The 6,657-nt window shown below is 39.3% G+C and overlaps 1 long non-coding RNA gene across 4 annotated transcripts in view; it reads left to right on the top strand.

Moving 5' to 3' along the window:
* The window catches only part of LOC116719128 (uncharacterized), a 56,223-nt gene extending 53,276 nt beyond the window's left edge, over positions 1-2,947 (top strand). For all 4 annotated transcript variants that reach the window (XR_004339085.1, XR_004339087.1, XR_004339086.1 and 1 more), the window contains 2 exons: positions 1,723-1,794; positions 2,349-2,947. This is a non-coding gene — a long non-coding RNA (uncharacterized LOC116719128). The remainder of the gene's footprint in view (positions 1-1,722; positions 1,795-2,348) is intronic.
* The last annotated feature ends 3,710 nt before the right edge of the window (positions 2,948-6,657 follow it).

Below are 6,657 nucleotides of genomic sequence, written 5' to 3' on the forward strand. Positions count from 1 at the left end.
GTTGTCCATGCATATGGATGTATTTCTGATCCCTCTTATCCGCCACTGAGGAGGGGGAATTAGGGCAGCAAAAGGCAGAGGACAGAGCTTAAAGGCGGCATCCATATCTGACTGTTATGGCAAAGATGAAGCTATTAATTCATCTCATGGTCAGTTTTCATGCTGCGCTTGTCGTTTTCAGAATGTCACTCACATTATCACCATAGATTTTTATTTTATTTACTTTCATTTTCATGAGCATATGGGTTATTTACACCCATTTCTGACTGAGCAAATGTGTTTAATGTTCTTGCGAGGAATTGTATTTTCGTTTCAGCCAGTGTAAAATATCTATGCTATTTTAAATTGTGAATGTCGAGCAGCACGATATTCATTAGCAATTTGCTATTGTTGTTCTGTTGCTTTGAGGCTGTCTCTTGATTGATGGCAGAGCTTGTTGTGTTTATTTGTATATCGGGGTCTGAAAAATTCATATTGTATGCTTTTTCGAGCAGAAGTTATCGAGATTCGGTGTAAATGGTACTTGGGATTAGATTTTCACAGCAGATTGCTGTTATTAAGGAGAAAAAGCCTACCCCTTTGAGCAGTCATCTTCCTGGGAGGCAATCCATTTCTCTTTCACGCAGCCCCGAGTGCCGGACCAGGCTCTTAATGCACTGAAGCAAAAGTGCTTCGGTCCGCAACCTTTCACGCCTTCAGCTCTCCTTTATGTGATTGAATAGTTAATAACTATAAGTCGCCTTTGAAAGCTTTGTGCCTCCATCCTTCTGAGGCACTGCTTGTCTTTTTGTTTGCTTGGTTGTTATACCTGCCCGCTGATCTGTCTGTCTGCATGTCTGCTTGCCCCCGATGGCAAGTCGACTGTTAGCCCACCTCTTCTGCACCAGCCCCTCGGACTTTTATCTTTGTGTCCCACCTGACTTGCAGCCTGTGTGTCTGGCTGTCTTGGTTTGTACATCCGAATATTGAGGGCTGTGGATCCCCCTTTTTTATCTTGTGCTTCCTGTTTATCTTCCTGTACATTTACACAAGCCGACAGACTCCCTCACACAGCTTATTAGCTCATCCCACGCTCACAGCTCTGGCAGAATGTGACCCTGCCTAATTGTGTACCATGCTCATTTGTTCTCCCTGCATGATGTGACTATTGCTTATTTATTCTCCCCAGGGCTTCCATCCCACATTAAAATGATTGACTCATTTCATTCACTGCACATTTTCAAGCTTTATTTGATAAGCCCATTTCTCTTGGCATTCAAATCCTTCCTCTCGCGATGCTTAAAAGTTCTAATGTCACCGAGGCATATTGCAGTTCACAATCGGGTTTGTTTCTTCAGCTAATTATCTGAGTTGTGGAATAATTTTGCACGTGTGATGTTTTCTTTCCGGTGGAACTGAGCCATACAAAAGGCTAGACATTAACAATGCAGTCAGAATGGCTGAGGAGCCAATTGTGTACAGCAAGCTGGCAGACGCGGTCAACAAGAAGCTTAAGTGGGATTGGGACGCTGTTGAAGCTTAGCCAGAATAAGCAGAGCAAATTTGCATTCTGTTAAAATTTGTGTCTCCTTACAGACCTGTTTTTCAAATGAAAACGCCATCAACCAATCATGTAATAAGGGAATGTTTTGACGAAAAAAGGAGCCTAACAACCTTTTGCAGTCAAGGGACTTTGGCAAGATTGTTAATTTTTGTGATTTTCCTTTTTTCCCCTGTTGACAGTCAGTGTTTCCTCCCTGAAGTGTCTGAATATCGACCAGGCCTCAGTGACACCACACCTGCTGGAAATTTCAGGTGATGTGTTTGTGTGCAATGAGATAGACTGTAACAGGCATGTACAGTTAAACAGTTTGTATTCCTCTAAAAATGGACCAAAATGATATTGAAACTCTGTAAACATACCAAGTCATTATACAGTATTTTAAACTGTCTTTGAAGCATTTTCAGTTCACTAATTGTTATGTTTTGCAAATAAGTGCATTCATTATCTTGTTAAATTTTGCACAATATTTAAAGCTGTGTTAATACTGACTGAGAAAAGATTTTCTGCAGTGGTTAAGACAATGTGACTGTTCTTTTCATTTGTGGTATTTCAAGAAAGGGTTCAAATTAAATATTTAATAAAAATAAATAAATAAAAAATTTGGAGGGAGAGGATCCACTTACAACCAGAACAAAAACTGGTATTACTTCTTAAATTACAAAATTGAGTTTCGACAACAGCAAGTAAAAGAAAACAGAGTCCCGGCCTTCATAATCTGTAAATACAGATGAAGATCTTTTGTTTCTAACAGCCTTTTGTGATCTTTGATCATCCAGTTACTGGAATGTTTCTTGTTCTTTTGCAGGTATTTGACTACAAGAGGAATGCTGATTGCAAGAGGAGAGAGGCAGCAGATGAATCAAAATCTCATAGCCTTTGTTTTTTATCTGCTATTATAGTTGCAGAGTTGGAAAACTTTCTTCTGAAGACCTTATCCCTGAGGGGACTCTGCCCTTTGCAGACATTTCTAACATTTTGGAAATTACTACGATTGAGAAGATTCTACTTTTAGTATTATAATGACCTTCAATCATCAGTGAAAAGAACTAAAACATGTTCAATTGGTGTAATATAAAAGAAATACATAAAATGAATAGTGAATAAAGGCTGTGAAATCACAGTCATTGCTAATTGTTCTGTGAAGACTTTGAGTTTTTCTGATTAATGTCAGAGTACCTTAAAGCACTATGTTGTACTTTTATCTTTTATATATTGATCTTTATTGTGATTATTGCATTTCTGTATGTTGACATCTACAAAAGAAGGTATGCTTAAGTAGCACCGAGGAACTACTCCTAAAGTAAAATGCCCACAAGTCAAAACAGTCAAAATCTTAATGAGTCTGGCCAGATAGAAAAGGAATTTCTGCAAAATAAAAGAATAATAAAGGTATCAAACCCTTAACAAGTCTGCCTTTGTTCTTCCACTCCACCCACCACAAGCAGGCATCGCTGCAGCTCTGAGGGCAGCTCTGAGAGTTCCATGCCCATCGGCCTTCAATCACTTGGGATGTCTGAGTTTGACAGTATAAAGTCTTTCTTCTAGAACAAAATAAGACCCCTAAGCAATAGTGGATGAGCTGTTAGTAACTATGCACTCCATGGGGAAGTAGATCAAGCTTGGTAGTACAGTACACACAAAGTGCTGGTTTGGGATAAGACAATGGACCTTTGAAAGCAGGACTGGATGCCACAACGCTCCCCCATTTCTTGCCATTTGATTCCCTGCAAATGTATCTTTGTTGTTTTAAAACTGACACAAGTAAAACAAAGTTCCCCCCTTAATTTCTACAATAAAAGTGTTCAACTATGTAAAGTTACACAGTTTTCCCAACAAATGTGTAAGTGTTGCTTTCTACCAGCAGCAGACCTGCAGGAGAAGATTGTAGAAAATATAAATTGAATTTTAAAACGGTGTGAGATAGGAGGTCAGTTATAGACTTACTGGCACTATGGATGGATTTATTTAGTATTAACACACAGATGACTTGGTACCTTTTCGTGGTTGAAGTCATATTTAAAATACTTCCAGCATTAATGTCAATATTCAACACTTTGAGTGTCCGAGAAAACTAAAACTTACCAAGTATTGTTATTCAATACCTTGGATCTTTCCATGATATCATGTTTAGATGTGATCTTTATCCTTCTATATCATGCTATTGATATCCTGCAAAGGATTAACTGATATTTGCCAATACATGGACTCATAATAAATAGGAATATATACAGTATACAGTACAGACCAAAAGTTTGGACACACCTTCTCATTGAATTCAATGAGAAAGTGTGTCCAAACCTTTGGTCTGTACTGTATATATACGTATATATATATGTGCAGGTAGTGTCGGAAATCTACACTACCTGCAGATTAGTGACACGTCATGCAGGTGTAGTGAATATTACTGGGCCAGAGCTCAGACACAAAGATTAAGATGACACTTTGACATAATGAAATAGGCAACTCCTATTAGGATTTTTAAACTTCTTAGTTAAAACAGTTAAAACACTTAAAACAGTTAAAAGTTGAAAATAATTGATACCACTTGCAAATTGTGAGTCTGATGATAAATTTAATGTTTTACATCATTTCATTTAGTCCCAAGCTGTTCTAAAGTTCCATAATTACCCTGATTAATGGGGGGGGAAATGTTTTTATCAACTCAAAAGGTGAAAAAAAGCATTTCTGCATAAAACAAAAGAGCTGCAGCTCCAGATTGTGTCAGTGTGCGACAAGTAATCAAAATAAATAAGAAAAATAGACCTCAACACCAGTCTGCTGAGAACTTTGGTCTTGGGAATGATTACAGTGATTTCAAAGAGGGCTTCCAGCTTCAAAGATTTTGTTGCAATGGATGGTCAGTGACATCACTGACCATATAGTTCGATATTCAAATAGCGTCAATAAAGAGAAAATGAATATTCATAAGCTAAACTGTCAATTGGCAGACCTCAAAGTAACTTAAGTATGCTTAAGTGGTAAAGGTGAAATACATGTATTACTCATCAGAAAACATTTGTACTTTTTCACTTTGATTGTATCCAACCAGCCGTCTTCTGACACAAATAGTAGCCTTCTGTGTAGTTTCTATTTTTAAACATGTTGTGGCAGTTCTTTAATACATGACATGGAGACAAATATATTAACATAGTATACTGCTGCACCAAAAAGGTTAGGAGTGGGTGTGACATTGTTCCCAGACCAGGATTTTGTGGGGTATCAAATTGAGCAAGCTTTAATAAAACACACTATATATTTATTTAATTTTTAAAATAATTATATTTGTTGCAAAGTAAGAAACATATCGTTGAGGCAAAAAGTATGTACTCGTCTTCGCAGGAAGTTTTTGTTTTGTTTCATTTTTCTTATACATCCCCTGCTGTCTGTGTTTATTCAGTTCAAAAATATCACAGTTCAGTGGTTTTAATCTCTTTTCCCCCCGTGAACATGCTGTTAGTCACAGGGATGCAACACACAAACAGGCATTAATGCTCCAGCTGGCCATCGCACACTGATTTGAAAGCCACTCTATCACAAAAAGCAGTTATAAAGTGAAGGACAGCTAACAACGAGCATACATACCCTCCCGTTTCCATCATAAACCACATGTGGGTTCAAACCCGCTGAACGTAAAGGACTACAGAAAACAAGGGGTGAGGTGTGGGGCTGTGTAACATTCAAAATTCAATCAAGTGAAGGCCATCTCCAGCAGGGTAACAGCATGTGGAGGCAGGGGGGGGGATAAGGGCGAACTCAGCTGAAGTTTCCACTGGGCCCGCTGAGCTCCTAATGCAGCCTTGGATGTAATTGGGTCCCAGAAGGCTGTTCATTATTGCTGGTGAGCGAGGCAACAAAACAAAAAAAAAAGGGGGTAGTGGGGAAAAGAAAATGTCTCATTCTTTGCTCAGTGCCTTTGTCCTGGCAACATTATGGGACACGAGTTAATTAAAAGAGCACTTGATGCCTCTGTTTTTCTCATCAATCTCGCTTCTGCTCTTATTAAGTTTGTAATGGCAGTGGAGCTCGTCGCTGTCAGCTGGCAGACTTTAAACCAGCGGGAAGGGCAGTTAACATGAGGGACAACTCATTTCAACAAATCTCTCAGTGGTCAACATCTAACATCAGCATAATCTCTTCATCAAGTCTCGGGCCGAGAATATGTAGTCTGCAGGGGACAGATGCCTCTTACGTAGCGGCAGCTTTAATCATCCGGGTGTGGCAGAGGAGCCTGTTTAAGAGGCGTGGTTCTACACCTAATCCTGCAGCTCCTATCCACACCGCCTTGGAGGCCATTTTAATTCTCTCTATCATTACAGGGCCCTTCTCCGGAAAGCTGTAGTAAAGGTGACTGCTGACACTGTCATTCACAAGGACTATTTCAAAATGTCAGCCTGTAGCTGAGATTTGTCTCATTAAAGTTGGTGGAGTCCATTATATCCGTCCCCTCCTCCACCTGCCACACTCAATCAAGAAAAACTCAGAGAACCGAAGGGGTTGAGGGCACACTCATAATGTGCTTATTTGCATGAGGGTTACGGCAGACAGATGATCACTGACCAACAAGAAAGGAGTGAAGCGGTGGGATTCAGCTGAGACAAAAACATAGTTACTGAGCTCTTATTTGTCTTTCCTTCTGGATCCATGCCAGTTGGACAGGCAGGTTTTAGCAGACGCTTCGAAGTGCAACTGTGATAAAGACAGCCGAGCATCATCCAAGCTTTTGTTCAACAGTCTTGTGACCTGAAGTTTTACATACAGCTTCGGCAAACCCAGAAACAAGATACATCTTCACATTGGTAGATGTGTTGCGTGATCTGAGAAATGGGAGGACAGATGTGGGTTTCTTTTTTCCTTTCCTCTGATTTTCCTTCACCTCTGCTCAAAACTGTGGAAACAAACACAGTGGGAATTTTATTACAGCCATTAATATTGTGGAGCTGTATTTTTATGTTCCCTTCTCTTTGCAAAAACAAGACCTTAGTGAGATGAAGGTTGTTGAAAGAACAAGTTCCAGAGTGCAATAAAGTTTTGAAAGTTGGTTCACTGAAAGATTTTTTTTTTTTCGCTATTGTTACAAGGAATTGCTTTAATAATCATTAGGCTCCAGCTTTTTA

Source organism: Xiphophorus hellerii, chromosome 4, assembly GCF_003331165.1.
Source record: "Xiphophorus hellerii strain 12219 chromosome 4, Xiphophorus_hellerii-4.1, whole genome shotgun sequence".
Taxonomy (NCBI): domain Eukaryota; kingdom Metazoa; phylum Chordata; class Actinopteri; order Cyprinodontiformes; family Poeciliidae; genus Xiphophorus; species Xiphophorus hellerii.